The sequence below is a fragment of the Pinus tabuliformis genome, chromosome 1_2 (genome assembly GCF_031772625.1).
Source record: "Pinus tabuliformis cultivar Carrire ecotype Pingquan chromosome 1_2, CPIR1, whole genome shotgun sequence".
In the NCBI taxonomy this organism is placed as follows: domain Eukaryota; kingdom Viridiplantae; phylum Streptophyta; class Pinopsida; order Pinales; family Pinaceae; genus Pinus; species Pinus tabuliformis.
Genome location: NC_142298.1, coordinates 891,710,978 through 891,731,710, shown reverse-complemented (window position 1 = coordinate 891,731,710; position 20,733 = coordinate 891,710,978). Strand labels below are relative to the sequence as shown.

The following is a 20,733-nucleotide window of genomic DNA, read 5'->3' as shown; positions in this document are numbered from 1 at the left end:
TGGATGCATTTTTTATGCTTCTTGAGTGTAAAGGGTTTCTTTTCTTTCATTTTCTCTCTTCATATTTGTCATTAATTGATTCCTATCCCACCTTGGTACTTCCTCCATTTCTCAAACGTCATATATAAAGCCTAAATTATGGAGGGGAAGTGGAAAGATACCATCATTACTATGCCATTGTTCTAGGATAAGATATTTATATTAATGTAAATTTAATCTCCTATTATTATAGAAACTCCAATTTAAATGGTATTTAATTGTCTATATATTTTACTTTATTATTTCCTTCCATATTTCCCTATCCTCTTACCGGCTTTCTTTTGCACCGTTTTTTTGTACCGTTTTTTTGTGGGCGTTTTAAAGCTGGTTTGACTTGAACCCGACAACTCCATTTCCTTCAACGGTCTGGTTAGCCGCCACAATAAGATCACTTCAGAATAAATGCGGAAAGGCACCAGGCTATGCTTGCCCAGTTATTGTTGTTATCGTTCTATCATATTCAAAATATATTTTAATTCTTCCCATCACTCACACCGGGCCGGCACAGATAGAGTTCGAGTTGGATTTGACAAAACCCGCCAATTTGATCACCGTAACATGATAACTAGATCAGTGCTGCATGGTGCACAGCATGATCATAGATAAAGCCAGAATCGCCACTTTGGGCCGGAGGTTGACAAACGATAGTATTTACATCACGCAAACGTAAGCACGAGGTATCCACGATATACGTATCCCCTTAAAAAAATGAACGCTGGGTTGACTAGAAATTGTAACTGAATTTCTACTTGGAGTTCAATTTTATCATGATCAAGAGAGAATTAAACTAATAAATTGATGGTACGTACTGAAATTAAACATAAACTAGGAGAGGCAACTCCAATTTTATCATGATCGAGAGAGAATTAAACTAATAAATTGATGGTACGTACTGAAATTAAACATAAACTAGGAGAGGCACCGGGTCATTTCAGTTGAGAACGCAACCCAATGCCCTGATAAATATTATTATTTTGGTCGTATGAAATCCACGCCGAATATGGAAAGACCAAACCCAGTAAGGAAACTCTCCGGAAACGCTATCATTATTATATAGTGTGATAGACACGGGATAAGCCGATATCACATCCATTCCAATCTTATTGCTGTTCTTGTGTGCACTCTATGACTTTCTCGTGCGCTATATAAATGTAACCCGCTCACATACAGCAATATCAACACTTGCTTGTCGATCGTATCGTTAGTCTTTCACTGTCTGTGACAACGGGAGAAACGTGCTTCCAGAGTCTCAATTACGATGGAAAAGTCGAAGAATAGGGACTACGGTTTATGGAATGTTACGATAATTGTATTGTGGATCATGAACACGTTCTTACGGGACGCAGCAGCGCAGTCTGTGAGGCCCGGGAGTTGGAACCTTCTCGTACAGAATGGAGGAGTTTCTGCCATGCATATGACTGTTACTCATCTTGACACAGTCGTCATGTTCGACAGGACCAACTTCGGTCCTTCGCAGCTGATGCTCGACAATGGTCGATGCCGCGACAATCCACAGGATCAGGCACTGACTCACGACTGCTGGGCTCATTCCATCGAATATAACGTGCACACCAACGTGGTCAGGCCGCTCGAGATCTTCACCGATACCTGGTGTTCATCCGGTGCCTTCGCCGCCAACGGGACACTTGTCCACACCGGAGGTTGGCGAGATGGCGCAAGAAGAATCCGCTACTTCGTCCCCTGTTCGAATGGAGCTTGCGACTGGGACGAATCGCAGGCTCCCAATCTCGCACACAATCGGTGGTACGCTTCTAACCAAATCCTCCCCGACAACCGCATCATCGTCGTGGGAGGAACCGGCGATTTCACCTACGAATTCGTTCCCAAAAAGTCCGGGGAGGGAACCTTCAGCCTGCCTTTCTTGTCTCAGACGCGAACCAGCGCGCAGGTGGAGAACAATCTGTATCCATTTCTGCACCTTTGCTCGGACGGGAACCTCTTTATCTTCGCCAATAGGGACTCCATTCTGCTGGATTACAACAAAAACTTGGTGGTGAGGACGTATCCGAGAATGCCGGGGAATGGCCCCAGAAACTACCCTTCTACAGGTTCTTCCGTCATGCTTCCCCTCTCCGCTTCCGACGGATTTAAGAAAGTCGAAGTCCTCGTCTGCGGGGGATGCCCCGATAACGGTTTCGCTTCAGCAAAAGCGGGCAACTTCATCGACGCGCTTAACGACTGTGGCAGAATGGTCATAACTGACGTCAATCCTGTGTGGAGTATGGAGACCATGACAGGGCCCAGGACCATGAGCGACATGCTCCTCCTCCCCAACGGAGAAGTCATTATCATCAACGGCGCCGGGAAAGGCGTGGCCGGGTGGGACATGGCCACTGCCCCGGTCTTCTCCCCTTTACTCTACCGTCCCAACGCCGCTCTCGGAGCCCGTTTCTCTGACCTCGCAAACACTACCATTGCGAGAATGTACCACTCCACCGCAAGTGTATTGGCAGACGGAAGAGTTCTCGTTGGCGGCTCCAACGCCCACTTCGGCTACGTTTTCACCGGAACGCCCTTCCCAACAGAGCTCCGCCTGGAAAGCTACAGCCCTTATTATCTTGACTCTGTTTACGCCAGCTTCCGCCCTCGGATAATTTCCGTTTCCTCCACTTCCATCAGCTACGGCGCCTCCTTCAAAGTGGTTTTCTCCGTGCGTGCTAGACTGACCCCCGCCAGCGTTGTCCAAATGAACATCTATGCTCCGTCATTCACAACCCACAGTCATTCCATGAACCAGCGGTTGCTCATCCTCGCAGCTTCCAGACCGGCCCTTCTCCCCAACACACGGAACGTTTACTCAGTGTCGGTGACAGCTCCTCCCAGCGGAGTGGCTGCGCCGCCTGGATATTACATGATGTTTGTTGTCAACAGGGGCATTCCCAGCGTCGCGCAATGGGTTCAATTCGGAGCAGCCTAATAATACTGTCTCTCTGGAAATATCCATACTACTCACGCATCTCAACTCTACTCCTGGAGTGTAATAATGGGACCTAATAAGGGATCGACTCGTATGTCTAAGTTTCATGCAATGTAAATGAATAAGGAGTCCATCTACCTGTTCCTTGTGATGTTGTAATGTGTTATTTGCCGCTCTTTTAAAAGTGTTCGGCATTCAAAAGTGTTTACAGATTGAAAAAGACTCGAAACAGTCCAATTCCAATTAAATTTTTCTCCACGTCATTTAACTTTGGTATTTTTCTTTTGTTTTTTTCATATAATCTTAGGGTAAAATGTGTAATCTATACCATCCTAGATAATGCTAAATACTAGCATACCCTCGAAGTGGCAAAGGGAACCACGAAGTGAATCATATTATTTAAATGAATGGATTGTGTTTTTACATCGAAAATGAATAAATGTGAATGGATACGTAGGAATAGGATATGAGGTAGGAAAGCTTAAAATACTGGTACAGTTTAATTCGAGGATTAAAATCACTGGTTTATATGAGATCTATAGTCCAAGTCTATGAGAAAGTTATTATCCAAATAATTAGTAGTAAAGGCTTATTAAATTCCAATAAAAAGATAGGAAGAATGGAATTTTATCTATAATGCATACAAAATTCATTGATGTAAAGATGTAAAGATGAGGAAAAACATTTTAGTTGATCTGACCATTGAAACATTACATTTCCCAAGTAGTTTAAGTAGTTTATGTATGCTTTCTCATTGTACTTAATTTATGCAAATAGTTTTATCTAGAATATTCAAGAGAAATAATTAAATAGTTTTTTATCTCTTCTATTTGGGTTAGAGTATTTTTAAAGAATAAGAAGAAAGTTAAGGATAATTATTTATTTATTTTTGGCTTTGAGACAATATATCTATTATGGTTTTCATATTTTTTATATACTAATTATAAATTTGTCATTTTTGTTGATGGTAAAATTCAAAAGGTAACACATGCATCAATAAAGTGTATAAGTAGGGGAAGTGTTTAAAATTATATTTAATAATAATAACAAATAAAAAATATTAGATCTTAGGCTTTTGTGATCCATATTGATAATGAGATTGTCTTTCAGATTAATCACATCATGAAGATTTGGTCGACCTTTCGAATAATGTGGTTCATTCTCAGAACAAAGGTTGGAACATTTTCCTGAGGATGAACCACATTAGATGGTTTGAAACTTCAACCAAATATTCATGATGTGATTAATCCTAAAGACAATCTTATTGTAAATAAAAAAATATTTTAAAAAATCAAGATATTCAATCATTATTTTCCATCTCTATTTTCTATCAACTATTTTGTTATCTCTTATTAATTCACATTTGTTTGGATGTTACAAGTGTGAGAAAATCCAAACAATGGTAAATAGAGACAAAATGGGCTAACACTTACAAGAAGGTGGAACTCGAGAATAAGTAAATAACAAAATTGCAAGACATGGTAGGGCTTAATATGCAACATAGAGAGAAAAATATACCCCCAAAATGGGGGAAACTAAATGTCAAATAAAAGATTATATATCCATTGAGGTTAAAAGAGGTGTTTTGGATGGTTCATGAATAACTAATAAAATATATTTTGAATAGGATTCATGAAGAGTTAATTAACATGTGTTTTTATTAGGTCGTGTCAATATAAACCCCAAGTCAACAATGGAAAGACATTCTAATTATTGGTTTTAACCCGTTATAGAAATTAACTGCATACGAATTCTAAAAACAAAAAATAACCAATAGCGAGAGCGTAACACATAAAACAAATACACAGAGATTTCCATGAATCCCAAAACCGGGACTACCAAATTGATTTTTCATTATGTTCTTTTCAATGTTACAATACATATATATACATGCCAAAGCATCCAATACCATGGACCGAAAACCATCGCGCCCAAAACCATATGCAAAAACCATGCACTAAACCATGGGTCCAAAAAAAAAAAATTCCCCGGGGTGCTACCTTGGACCCCATAGAGGGGAGCTAACTGCCCCCCTCAAACCCCCTGTGACCCCCGCTCTAACTCCTCGGTTTAGCTGGGGGGCTAGTCGTGGAAAGAATATAACACAACCCAACATTCTTCCACTTGATGTTTTCTTTCCACAAGGGGCCACAGGAGAGCTTAGTTATTTATCTAGTCCTGCAACGCCCATTGTTTCTCTACACCAAGAGAACTTCTCAGAGCTCACATATTTTGTCAATGCATTTGCAATATTCTTCAAAGTGTCCACCTTTACCAGCAACACCTTTTTTTCTTCTATCATAATCCCTCACAAAGTGATACTGAACATCAATGTGCTTTGTCCTTGAATGGTAAACAGGGTTCTTTGCCAAGAAAATTGCACATTGGCTATCACAGTGTATCCTTATAGCTCCCTGTACTGACCCCATACTTAAACACAATCTATGCAACCAAAATGCTTTCTTCATTGCATGAGTGGCTACCACGTATTCTGCCTCTGTAGTTGATAGTGCCACTACAAATTTTTTCTTACTCATCCAACTGATTGCACCTCCAAATAGGTTAAACACATACCCACTTGTAGATCTTCTCTGATCCAGATCTCCAGCCCAGTCTACATCAACAAAACCATGAATATCCAAAACTCTATCCAATCTTGGTCTTCCTTAGTAGCATAAACCATAATCACTAGTGCCACTCAAATACCTAAAAACTCGCTTCATTGTTGTCCAATGCTCCCTCCCTAGATTTGAAATAAACCCGCTCAATAATCCCATTGCATGTGGAATGTCTGGACTAGTATAGACCATCGCATACATTAGACTATTGATTGCACTTGCATATGGAACATGGGACATGTCCTCTTCCTCTTCTTGTGTCTTGGGACACTGTTCAGTAGATAACTTTACACCTACAGGAATAGTAACCTTCACTGGTTTACTATCCTGAATATTAAACCTCTGCAGTGTTGTCTCATCTTACTTCCTCTAGTTTAACCAAAGCTTCCTCTTTGCCCAATCTCTTTTAATTTCCATGCCCACAATATAGTTTGCAGCACCAAGATGTTTCATGTCGAATTTGGAGGATAATTGGGTCTTCAAATCCTTGATAATTTCTTTGTCATTTCCAACCAACAACATATCACCCACATACAAGACCAAATAAATAACACGTTCACCAATTAATTTAAAATACACACAGTGATCTACTTTTCTTCTGGTGAAGCCAAGTCCCCATATAAATGTATCAAATTTCTGATACCACATCCTCAGCGGATGTTTTAACCCATACAAAGAATTTTTTAACTTGCATACTAGTTCTTTCTTACCCTTCACTGCAAAGCCTTCAGGTTTCTTCATATAGATCTCTTCCTCCAGATCCCCATGAAGAAATGTTATCTTCATATCCATTTGTTCTACCTCAAAATCAAAAGCAACAACAACAGATAAAAGTAATATAACAGAAACTACCTTGGCAACAGGAGAAAAAATATCACCAAAATCAATTCCCGGGACCTCGAAATAACCTTTTTCTACCAATCGAGTTTTGTATTCTCTACCTTTCCTTTTGCATTTGTCTTCTGCTTGAACACCCATTTGTTGCTAATGGGTTTCCTTCCAGCTGATAACTCTACCAGATCCCAAGCCTCAGTTTTGTGCAAAGATGCCATTTCATCAACCATGGCCTCTCTCCAGAGTTTTCCATTCTCTGAATATACTGCTTCCTTCATAGTTCTAGGATCATCACCAGAAATAGATAAAGTAAAATTTGAATAGAAAGCAAATGGACTATACCTTTCTAACTGCCTTCCTTCTCAAACTGATCTTCTCACACCCGGAGTTTGTGGCTCTTCATCTTCTGATTCCTCTTCTGTTGTAGAGACTAATTCTTCCTCCTTTAGCTCAAACTCTATATTTTCAGGTTCCTTTGATGGGACTTCATATTTAATAAAATCTTTCACCTCTTTGAACACCACATCTCGGTTGTACACAACCTTCCTTGTTACTGGGTTCCAAAGCTTATAACCCTTTAAAGTATCCTTATACCCAATAAAGATGCACTTTTCATATTTACTATCCAGCTTTGTTCTTTTCTCCTTTGTAACATGTAAATATGCATCACATCCAAATACCCTCAGATGTGAAAGAGAGGGTTTCTTACTAGTCCATACCTCTTGTGGAGTCTTATCCTCCAACGCTAATGAAGGTGATCTGTTGACAAGGTAACATGTTGTCTCTACTGCATCTACCTAGAATTCTTGTCCTAACCCAACACCACTAAGCATGCTTCTTGCCCTTTCCATCGATGTGTTGTTAATTCTTTCTGCAACTCCATTTTTCTCAGGTGTGTATGGAGTAGTCTTCTGCCATGTTATACCACACTTCTTATAGAATTATTCAAATTCCTTCTTGCAAAACTCTCCACTGTTATCTGTCCTCAGCACCTTTATCTTCTTCTTTGTCTAGTTTTCCACTAGAGCCTTAAATTCTTTAAACATGTCAAAGACTTCAGGTTTCTCCTTGAGGAAACATATCCATGTATTCCTTCAGAAGTCATCTATAAATGATACATAGTACACGAACTTACCTAGTGATGGAACCTTCATAGGTCCAAACACATCAAGGTGCACAAACTCTAATATCTGTTTCGCCCTCTTACCACCAAGGGTAAACTCACCCGATTCTGCTTCCCATATACACAATTTTCACAGAAATCAAAATCTAGAGATCTATTAGTCATACCTTCTACCATACCTTTATCATGAAGTATTTGAAGGCCCTTCTATCCAATATGTCGAAACCTTTGATGCCATAGCATGGTCTTTTCTCCAGATAGCACTAGATTTTTTGCTCCACTTTCAGGGTACCACATAACTGTTGCACCCATCCATAATAGTGCTACCTTTCAATTTGTACAAAGTTCCAATCCAAACTCCCCGCATCAATACCTATGCTCCCTGAACCATCTTGCAGGTATCTTTTCTCGATCACTATTTTTACACCTGCATCATCCATCTTGCTTACAAAAATTAGATTTCTGGCTAATGAAGGAATATGTAGAACACCCAGAAGTGTTCTAATTCTTCCCCCTTGCAACTTCAACTTGACTTTCCGTGACCAACAATTCTAGCCTTCCTATCATCCCCCAAGAAAACATCACCACCATCGTATTTCTCATACTCGTAAAACCACTCTCTATGGGCAGTGATGTGAAAGGATGCACCTGAGTCAATCAACCATGCCTCATGATCTACATGTGTAATTGAAGAAGCCAAGTACACATCCCCACCTTCATCTGAGGTGGTTTTCGTCTATACAAAAGGAGCATCATCAACTCCCTTTCTTTCTCAGGAGCTTTAGATTTATAGTCCCTTTTGTAATGCCCTTCCTTTCTACATTTCCAGCACACCTTTACAGGTTTTCCTGGAGATTTAGATCTCCCTCTAGATTTAGATCTCTCCCTCAATGACTTATTTTTGTTTCTATTTTGGGGCTGTCCTCATACAGACAAGGCATCACCATTTTGGCTCTCCATATTTTTCCGTCTCATCTCCTCCGCCAGTAAGGATGAGACTATTTCATCGAACTGCAAGGCAGTTGCATTGCTACCTATTGCAATAACTAGACTATCCCACGAATCTGGTAGAGAACACAACAAACTGATGCACTTATCTTCATATGAAATTTTAATATCAATAGATAATAACTGAATTACCACAGTATAAAATGCGTTCAGATGCTCTCTCACCGAGTCTCCATATTTCATCGTCAGGTTATACAACTTTCTCTGTAGGAATAGTTTATTCACCAGAGACTTAGATTGGTACAAAGTCCCTAACTTGTCTGACAAAGCTTTCATCATAGCTTCCCCTGATACGTTTAGCAATATTGAATTTCCCAACAGATCCTCCATATTGAGTTTCCACAACTCAAAACTCTTACCATTAAATTTCTCAATCTTTATCTTTCCACTCCTCGCCATCTTCTTTCACCACTAGAATCGATCCTGCAACTTGCCCACTGAACAGGGTCTACCACAGGCCCGATCAAAACCCATCAGCAACAAAGGCACCTCCTTGAAGACAAAACAACTCTGATACCAAATGTAGGTTTTAACCCCGTATAGAAATTAACTGCATACGAATTCTAAAAACAGAAAATAACCAATAATGAAATAATAACACATAAAACAAATATACACAGGGATTTTTCCCTTGGATCCCAAAACCGGGACTACCAGATTGATTTTTCATTATGTTCCTTTCAATGTTACAATACATATATAGACATGCCAAAGCATCTAATACCATGGAATGAAAACCATTGCGCCCAAAACCATGTGTGAAAACCATGCACAAAACCATGGGTCCAAAAAAGACATTCGCTAGGGCGCTGCCCTAGACCCCATAGAGGAGGGCTAACCACCCCCCTCGAAACCCCTGTGACTCCCCTGCTACGCATTGGCGCAACGAAGGGAGGCTCGCCCCCCCTCTAACCCCCCATTTTAGCTAGTGGGGTTAGTCGTGGAAAGAATATAACTCAACCCAACACTAATGGAGATATTACAATGTTCAAACAGAGCGCTCCATGGTCAACCCAAATGAGACATGTGACAAGAATAATGTAATGGTGATATAAAGAGAATCTCCCAAGAACTATTGGAATAGGAGGAAAATGAATGTCCTGTTTAATATTGATCAATAGTCATGCATGAGAGAATCATCGTGTCAATGGTGACTCATTAGCTTTGTATTTTGTTTCCTTTCCCAAGTTATCTTCATTCCATGATCTAGTCATCAAGCATATTTCAAATAAATCATGTTTCATTGGTTACATTAAATAGATCTATTAATTATATAACATGTTGATATAGGAGCTTGAGAAATATTTATTTGAATGTGAACCTTAATTTGAGTATATGAATGATTTTGAAATACATGTGCAAACCTTATAAATATCAAATGTAACTTTAACAAAACATAAGGCTAACTTACTAATGGTATATCATGCTTGAATAATGAAATGAAAAGAGCATAAGACAAATTTTGTTACCATATTATATTATTTTCCTGATCTAATAACACTATTAAATCTTAAAATTCCTTCAACCATATTCTATTCCATTTTTGTAAATGCTTTTCATAATATATTTTCATTTTATAGACTCCTTTTATAGATGATTGGATTTTCTAGACATTAGACCTTGTTAAAAAATCACTCTATTCTAGTATGCTTAGAAAATGTCAATAGAAATCAATTTATGCATCGTCAAAATGATGCTTCTAAAATATTAGTATTAATACATATTTTTAGGGATGTAAATGGTTTAATGAGTATGTGCTTAGTGTTTTGATTAGAAAACAAATTAAAATATAGTAAACAGATAAAATTAATAATAAATATGTTTTGATAAATGCATATTATATTCAGAAGAAAAAAAATCGTTATAATATGGAAAGGAAAACTGTGACCTTGTGGAAAATCTTACCATAGGCATTAAAAGTATTTCTCTCTAATGCATTTTGAGGATTCTTTTCTCATGACGCTGTGTAAAAATTTAAATACAACAAGTACCATCTAATGCAATGGTGTGAAATGAGAAATGCTATGTAAGAAGTATCATTTTTCAAAAAATATTAAATTCAAAATAGAGTCAAACCTTTCATACACATTAAATGGATTCTGATGCAGGAGCATTCAGCCCAACATATCATTGTATTTTGGTAGACATAGGGGGTCTTGTGTTTTAAGGAAGTTGGTTTCCTAAGTATTGAATAAATATAAATATTTAGGCCTTTGAGTGATTTTAATGAGAATAGGAATTAATTAGATATTGTGAGACATATTTGTAAATGTTCTCAAATGTAGAACATTGGAGGATTAGGATTAGTTAGGAATTAGTTTGAAGAAATTGTTGAACAAATGAAAAGTAACTGAGGAACAGTTCCTCAACTGTAAAGAAACTGCTAATGATGTATTGAAAAGAAAAAAAGAGAAGAGGTTAGATAGGGGGAGATAGGTGTGTCTGTAAGCCTATGGGCAAGAGAGGAAGAGGGGCCACTAATTAGAAGATCAGGCCAGAGAGAGTCAGAGAATCTTGAGAGTCTTATTATGTGATTATTTGCTGTAAATACATAACCAGATATTTAATTCCAAAAACTGTGTGAATGTGCATTTTGAGCATCAAATGATGAGTTATGTGTGTATTAGATATTCTGTATAACAAATATGTATGCAGGCAGAGTTCGGCAGAATACACAGTGGAGAAGCACGTGACAGTGGATCGAAAAGGATCTTTGAATCCATTCGAAGGATTCAAGCAAAGCCTGGAATGATAATGATTTGAGGAACCCACAAAGGAAATATCAGGAGGGAGTCACGCAACAGAATAGCGAAGACCCAGAACCTTTTGAAGAAACCCAAACCACAAAGAAAAATTGAAGAAACAATGTAAAAACCAAGTGAAGCGGAAGAGCGGAGAAGTGAAGAATCAGCGCACAGTAGCCGTTGGATCTTTATGAACAATGACTAGGATTAAATCGCATCGGTGGGATCCTTATGGAGATATCAGAATCGGGCCTTGGACAAGTGCGATGAGCGATCGCCGATTGATCGAGAACCATTGGATCAGAACCAGATCAACAGTCGTGATTCAATCACAAATCAGAAATCAACAAAGTCAAGTGACAGGGACAATAGGAATGCGATAGTGCGATGGCCGATATGCCGATAGCGACAAGCGCCGATCATCGATGAAGCGCTGATCAGGATCGAGGAGTGAAATGCGACAAACAATAAGAGTGGACCCGATAATGTAATTAAGTGCGGTTAATTATGATTTAAGTTCCGGCGTTATCGCATATCGAAAGCGGAAGGGTTCATGTGTAGTGAGACCGTGGAGAAGTGATATTGCGATTGCGATAAAGGGATATCTCGGAAACTGTGCAACGGCCGTATTAAAGTGGAAAAAGGTATGAATCACATGATTTTGTGTGTATTTCTGTTATAAAGGTTTATAATAGATTAAAGAGCCGACATGAAGGGTTTATGGGTTAAGTCTTTGAATGACCCAAAGTAATAAGGTTTACGGGACTTGGATATATATATGCGGCATTAAGAATTAACAAAAGGTTAATGAAGGGTTATGTGGAGTTATAGAGTCCCGATAGAAAGGAGGATTAATTAAGGGAAAGACTGGGCTATTGTAATGAATTTTTCCGCATGAGATTTATTAAAGGGCCTTAACCATATAAGTAATGAGGATTTAACTCGGTAGAGAGTTAACAATTCCTGGGACAAATGTGATTATGCATTGTACATGCATACTGTGGGTATATGCGGGGTAGCCCCTGCGTCAATTGGTATCAGAGAAAGTTAAAGCTCTTTGAAGAAACTTAGAACAGAGTTATGTGTTAAGACATTTGTGCAGGCAAGAGGAGATCAGATTTTAATCTGATAAATAGCAAGCACACAGAGGTGAAGTGCAGCAGAACTTGTAGATGCAAGGAGGCAGAGAACAATCCATTCAAAGTGCAGGAGAATGGTGGAACAAGATCATGCAGAGATATTGAAAGGTGAGATGATATGTTTTGTTTGATTTGATTTGAAGATTAGAGAATGTGTGGTTTTTATATGGACACACAGGTAACAACATAAGAATATGAGAAGGTTGCAGCAATTTAGAGTGAGGAGTACCCAATTGGTTCAAGAGGAAAGAACCAGAGAAATGATAATAGACTGAGCTCAGAGGAGAGAAGCTTAGTGAGGCATATGTAGCAAGAAGGAGACTTGTTACTGCAGAGGTAGTGTTGCAACTCACAAAGGAAATTCCACAAAAGATGTGGGTAGAATTGCTAAAGGATGAAGGAAGTTGGTAAGACTTTCTGAGTGAAAGAAGAGGTGGTCAGAACCTAGTATTTCAATTGTGATTGAAATACAAAAGGAAAGTTATGTTCTTAAAAGGTGCAAATGAGTTGAAGCCTAGAAGGAGTAGAGAGAAATGCTCAAAGGAGGTTCCAAAGGTAGAGAACCAAGTACTTTACAAAAGACCAAGTATAGAGGAAAGCTTGGTGAGGTAGGTTGCAACAAGGAAGACTTGTTGTTATAGAGGATTTAGTGCAACTCATAGTGAGTGTCAGGAACTCATAAGAGATAGAGAAGAAGATGACTACTGATAGTCATAGAAAAGGTTCTAAGAAAGACCACAATAGAAGAAAGATGAAGAAAGAGGTTGCCAAGGAAAATGGAAAGAGGATGAGTCAAGAGGATATTGACAAGGAAATTGCAGAGATAAAAGAACAACTCAATGTATTGAGGATGATACTTGAGGAAAACCAAAGACAAGGTTGGGCCTTGAGGAAAAAGGTAGTGAAGTGGTCTAAGCTACATAGAAGACTAAAACAAAAGCAAGTAAAGTGGCAGGTGGAAGAACTCAGAGAGGCTGAGTTGGAAAAGGAAGAATCTATTTGTGAACCAGAACAGGGTGAAGTTCTGGGTGAAGATGAAGACTTGAAGACTGAAACTTCAAGTGAGATCAAAGAGTCACATGATTTTAAATTTGATAATTTGTGTATGGTTGCAGGTGGAACACATGAAGAAGGACAATTTTATGATATTGTCATAAAGAAGGAAGAAGATAGGTAGAATCTAAATTCTATTCTAAAAGAAGAAGTAGAGAAGGATATCAAGCAATCAAGTAAAGGACTTGATGAGATTGAGGAGAAGACCATCGAAGTGTTTTTAAGTCATGTAGAGGACTTGGAACAACAGGAGGATTTGATGATTGAATCATCAAATGAGATCATGAAATCTCGTGGGTTTAAAATTGACAAATTGTGTGTGAATGCAGGTATTGCAGAAGACAAACCATCCTATGGAATTGTCTTGAATGAAGTTGAAAGTTTCCAAGCAAAGTATGATGATGTATGTCTTTCAAATGAAGAATAGTGTCACTAGTAAGTTATGGTTATGACAAAGAAGAAGATAGTGAGAATTGTATAAAACTTTTGGGAGAAATTCCAAGCGAGATGGAAAATTTGTGGCATGAGTTAATTCTTTGGGAAGAAAGGCTAGAAGACAAAAAGGTAAGAGTTCAGATTGTAAAATCAAAACTGAATGAGAATGAAGAAGTTCACTACAGTGAACAAAGACAGGAAGACATCATTGGAGCAGATGATGTGGAGGAGAGACTAGCTGACAGTCTCGTGAATTCTTTTGAGAATTCAAATCAGCAGACTGATATGCTGATAGAGAAGGAGAAAATAGAGCAGCATACTGATGTGTTGCCAAAGGAAGAAGAGGCGCAGAAGCCTTATGATTTTTATTTTAACAAGTGTTTTATGAGTGCAGGTTTAGTTGCAGATGCTGGAAGAAATTTGGCACAGATGAGCAGCCAAACAAAAGTGGAAGAAGAGGATTCTGTGGAAGAATTCAATCCATGGAACAGAGATGTTCAATTACTGGAGAGAATGCTGGAAAGTCAGGATTCAATGCAGACAAAGATAATCTTGACAGAGGGTAAGGATGTAACACAGTGGAAGTAACCAACAACAATTTGAAGAGTTGGTGGATAGTAACAACAACCTGAAACAAAGAGAAAGAAGAAAAAGTAAGTGGCAGAGTATGGACCAGCCCAAAGATGTGCTGGAAAAAGAAATTGAAGAATTGTGGAAGCTGATGATGAAACAGGCCATAGGGAGAAAGTTGATGACAGCAGGAAGGATGATCAATCAGAGTATGAACCTGATTGACAAGGAGAGAAAGATAAAGCAAAAGACAACAGACATGCAGCAGCAACAAAGGAGCAAAGCATTTGGGCAGTTGCAAACTAAAGTTTGGGACCCTGGAGGTTTTTCCTAACAACATATGAAGACACATGGTCAGGATATCATGAATATATTCTACCTTGGGAGTCTGATGTAGGAGCATTCAGCCCAACAATATCATTGTATTTTAGTAGACATAGGGGGTCTTGTGTTTTAAGGAAGTTGGTTTCCTAAGTATTGAATTAATGTAAATATTTAGGCCTTTGAGTGATTTTAATGAGAATAGGAATTAATTAGATATTGTGAGACATATTTGTAAATGTTCTCAAATGTAGGAGAACATGAGAGGATTAGGATTAGTTAGGAATTAGTTTGAAGAAACTGTTGAACAACTGAAAAGTAACTGAGGAATAGTTCCTCAACTGTAAAGAAACTGCTAATGATGTATTGAAAAGAAAAAAAGAGAAGAGGTTAGATAGGGGGAGACAGGTGTGTCTGTAAGCCTACGGGCAAGAGAGGAAGAGGGGCCACTAATTAGAAGATCAGGCCAGAGAGAGTTAGAGAATCTTGAGAGTCTTGTTATGTGATTATTTGTTGTAAATACATAACCAGAGATTTAATTCCAAAAACTGTGTGAATGTGCATTTTGAGCATCGAATGATGAGTTATGTGTGTGTTAGATATTTTGTATAACAAATATGTATGCAGGCAGAGTTCAGCAGAATACACAGTGGAGAAGCACGTGACAGTGGATCGAAAAGGATCTTTGAATCCATTCGAAGGATTCAAGCAAAGCCTGGAATGATAATGATTTGAGGAACCCACAGAGGAAAGCTCAGGAGGGAGTCGCGCAACGAAATAGCAAAGACCCAAAACCTTTTGAAGAAACCTGAACCACAGAGAAAAATTGAAGAAACAACGTAAAAACCAAGTGAAGTGGAAGAGCAGAGAAGTGAAGAATCGGCGCACAGTAGCCGTTGGATCTTTATGAACAATGGCCAAGATTAAATCGCATCGGCAGGATCCTTATGGAGATATCGAAATCGGGCCTTGGACAAGTGCAATGAGTGATCGCCGATTGATCGAGAACCATTGGATCGGAACCAGATCAACAGTCACGATTCAATCGCAAATCGGAAATCGGCAAAGTCAAGTGATAGGGACAATAGGAATGTGATAGTGCGATGGCCAATATGCCAATAGCGATAAGCATCGATTGTTGATGAAGCGCTGATCGGGATTGGGGAGTGAAATGCGACAAATAATAAGAGCGGACCCAATAATGTAATTAAGTATGGTTAATTATGATTTAAGTTCCAGCGTTATCGCATATTAGAAGCGGAAGGGTTCATGTGTAGTGAGACCGCGGAGAAGCGATATTGCGATTGCGATAAAGGGATATCTCGGAAACTGTGCAACAACCGTATTAAAGTGGAAAAAGGTATGAATCACATGATTTTGTGTGTATTTTTGTTATAAAGGTTTATAATAGATTAAAGAGCTGACATGAAGGGTTTATGGGTTAAGTCCTTCAATGACCCAAAGTAATAAGGTTTACAGTACTTGGATATATATATGCGGCATTAAGAATTAACAAAAGGTTAATGAAGGGTTATGTGGAGTTATAGAGTCCCAATAGAAAGGAGGATTAATTAAGGGAAAGATTGGGCTATTGTAATGAATTTTTCCGCATGAGATTTATTAAAGGGCCTTAACCATATAAGTAATGAGGATTTAACTCAGCAGAGAGTTAACAATTCCTGGGACAAATGTGATTATGCATTGTACATGCATATTGAAGGTATACACGGGGTAGCCCCTGCGTTAGATTCCTATCCCATTCCCATGATATTATGGATAATTATTGTTCAAATATAGCAAGTATCATCTAATGCAATGGGGCATAAATTCATTCCATAAGTATTTCATTTAAAAAAAATAAAAAATAGAATCAAAAATACACATTTCCAAGCACTTTATTTTTAAATGATCATGTTATGAAATTATTAGAATGAACTATTAAAATGATACTAAGGAATCTATAATTCATAGGTTTAGTCTTTTCTAGAAAAATATAAAATATCTAAAGATTTTGCATTCCCAAATAAAATAACTCTCTCATAAATTTATTTAAATAGTTATGTTTGAAGTTATTTGACTTTGACCTCTAAAGATAGAGTATCATGAAATTTCTATTCCATATAATTATTCCCGTGAAAATAATACATATTTAAGTTTTAAAATTTCATTTACAATTTTATAAAAAAATAAAATAAATATGTAAACTTCCAAAATTATAAGTTTTAGTTTATAAATTTTATATAAAAAAATAATGAAGAAAAAGCAAAAATACTCACATATTAAAGTATTTAAAAGATATAAAAAAATGATATTAATATCTCCATATTAAAATCTTTAATTACACTGCATCTATACTTATATAATCAAATTTCCAAATAATTTAGTTAAGTGATCAAGTGTACTAAAACTTTGAAATATAAATTTCGCCTATTTCTTATCTAAAAATAAAAAATCCCCTTTTTAAATACATAATAAACAAAAAGCATAACAACATGTTTTAAGTACCAATTTAAGCACAAGGTATCTACGATATAGATATCCCCTTAAAAAAATGTTAATCAAATTTCCAAATAATTTAGTTAAGTGATCAAGTGTACTAAAACTTTGAAATATAAATTTCGCCTATTTCTTATCTAAAAATAAAAAATCCCCTTTTTAAATACATAATAAATAAAAAACATAACAACATGTTTTAAGTACCAATATCCCCTTAAAAAAATGTTAAACACTCATTTGGCCAGAAATTATAATTGAATTTCTACTAGGCTTTCTCTAAGTTCAATTTTATCATTATCGAAAGAGAGTTGATGATTCTTGTACTTACTGAAATTAAAGATAAATTAAGATATACCAGAGCATTAAACATAAATTAAGAGGTACCATACGCAACCCAATGCCTTGATGAATATTATTATTTTGCTGGTATGAAATCCACGCCGAATATGGAAAGAGCAAACCATGAAGAAACTTTTCTGGATTTTCTTCATAATCTATACCTTTTTTTTGAATGATTTTTTTGCAACCAATCTTCCCTTATATTTGTCTATGCTACCATATGCATTAAATTTTTTCTTGTACAATCATTTTGATCCTATAGGAACTTAATTTTCTGGTAATTCTGTTAATTCCTAAGTTTTATTTTTCATTATAGAGTCATATTCTTCTTTCATAGCTTCCATCCATTCTTTATGATTTTTAGCTTGTTCATAATTTAAAGGCTCAAAAACAATCATTACTTGAGACATTAAGGCATAATCTTTATACTTGATAGGGGTTTGAATTTGTCGTGTTGACCTTCTTAGAGGTTCATTACACTGTGGAGTACTTTCTCCTCTTCTTCTTCTCTATGGAGTGCCTTCATCACTTATTTGTGGACTTTGACTCCTTGACATGCCTTCTGGAATGTCCATGTGTTCTTGAGCTTGAGTTGATTCCACAACTTCTTCTTCTTCTTCCTTAAAGCTGTCATAAGGAAGCTGCCATACATTATGTTCATCTTTTTTTATTTGTTTATCTGCATCTCATGACATATAACATCTCTACTTGCAAAGACCTTGTGAGTACTTGGATCATACATTTTATATGCTTTTTTATCAGTACAATATCCAATAAAAATGCATTTGATGGCTTTGGCATCTAACTTTCTCCTATCTTCTTTAGGAATATGAGCAAAGGCCTTGCATCCAAATATCCTTAAATGACTAACTTTAGGTTTAAAACCATAAAATGCTTCAAATGGTGTTTTGTGCTCAAGATACTTAGTAGGGCTTCTATTTTTAAGATACACATACAGCTGTATTAATGGCTTTAGCCCAAAAACTATTAGGAAGTCCTTTACTTTTTTACATACTACAAGCACATTCAACTACTCTTCTAGTCTTTCTCTCATCTACTCCATTTTGCTAAGGTGTATGTGGTACTGTAAATTGCTGCATAATTCCATTTTGTTTGCAATATTTGATCAAAGCTCCTAAAGTGTACTCACCATCTTTATATGATCAAAGAACTTTAATGCTCTTTTCTGTCTTGTTTTCAACCATACTCTTGCATTCTTTAAAGTATTCAAACACATCACTTTTATTTCTTATGAAGTACACCCAGGTGTATCTAGTGCTATTGTCAATAAATATAAGAAAGTAGTATGCTCTACCAAGTGAGTTAGTTTGCATTGGACCGCATACATCATTATGCACTAGTTCAAGTATTTCATGTTTTCTTCTATTTTCATGCATAGGAAATTCTTCCCTATGTTGTTTTCCTAGTGAACAACCTTCACATTCAAAGTGTTCTCCATTAATATTTAGAAGACCTTCTACCATAAATTTCTTTTGTAGTAATATTAGGTCATTATGATTTAAGTGTCCATACATTTGATGCCAAAGCTCTATATTTGGCATGCTTGTTGATGCCAAATCTTGATGCCCATTCTTCATTACATCCAACTTGTATAATCCTCCAACTCTCATTCCTTTTGCAGCAACTTTGTAGTAGTCCCACACATCCTTTACCCAACAATGTGATTTCACAAATTCAACTTTTAAATGTTGATTTGTAATAGTAGAGACTCAAATTAAGTTCTTCTTTAATCTTGGAACATACACCACATTTTGAATTTGTTTTTCTTGTCCCTTAGGCATCATAACTCTTATGTCACCATATCCTTTAATTTCATGTGATCTATTATCTCATAAATATATGTGTCCACCATTATTAATGTCGTGATAAGTATCAAATGAATCTCTTTTGCATGACATGTGTATTGATGCACCAGAATCTATAAACCAAGAATTATCATCATCAATTTCTGTAGATAAAGCAGCATTGGACACAAACAATTTAAGATTGCTAAAGTCACAACTAATTGCTTCATCTCTATCAGCATAATTTCCTGAATGTCTTCTTTGTTTAAATTTATCAGACCTTCTTTTCATGCAACTCATAACAAAATGACCAGGTGTTACAGGGAAACGTGTCTACTCAGAACTGCTTATCCCACTAATGTGTGATAGCTGCCTTAGAAACAAACAAAGTAAAGCTACTTTCGTTTTTCCTTTATGAAGTATAGATAGAGAGGAACAAAGAAGACCAACCTCTGTATTGCGCTAATCTCCTGGTTCGATTCCTCTCTTCCTTGATAGTCTTTCGCTACTTGTTCCCTTGCACGCCCAGCTTCACAGAGTACCTTTAAGATCACAGCAGCATAGCACTATACAAGAACATGGATCTATAATCATAAAAAATCTAGGATCATATGTAAATTTACCATACAAATGCAGCAAACATAAATGACACAAGAGTATGGAGGAAAATTTGAATAGCTTTTATTGATAAACAAGAAAGAGCCAAGAGGAGTTACAACCAGTTGTTCTGACCCAGCATCGACCTCTCAGCAAGGAAGCCCCTCTTAACCTCATACAAAGCTTAGATCACCCAACAATCTGATGTTTGTCTCAAGAAACCACCAGCAATTCCTTACAATATGCAAAATTCCAGCCTCTGGATCTCTGGGATGAGGGATCCATATATAGATATATGTAAGGGAGATGAGTCAGCTTGTGATTTGATTAGTGTCTTCCCTCTGATAGTTCTTGCTTCCACTTGGAGATTGATGATCTCTTACTCATCCTTGGTTGAATTTAGAGAGGCAAGTGTCACAGGAGAAGTTTCTGGAAGCTTCCATTGCCTCTCCACCTCGCGGAATGACACTTCCATTTGTCATTTCTTGCCCATCGCACCCCATAGAAGGGCTTTTTGAAATGCAATGCACCCACACAGAGTATTTAGGTGAGATGCAATGCACTTGGCCTGTGGAGCAGCTGAAATGATCCTGTTTTGACCAATTCTGAGAAGTTTTTCATGGAGAACTTCTGGGAGAAGCTGTAATCAGCTGACCTTGTTCATTTAGGGTTTA

The 20,733-nt window shown here is 37.3% G+C and overlaps 1 pseudogene; it reads left to right on the top strand.

Annotated features, from left to right (window-relative positions):
- Positions 1–1,297: 1,297 nt before the first annotated feature.
- On the top strand, positions 1,298–2,977 carry LOC149208816 (aldehyde oxidase GLOX pseudogene; annotated as a pseudogene).
- The last annotated feature ends 17,756 nt before the right edge of the window (positions 2,978–20,733 follow it).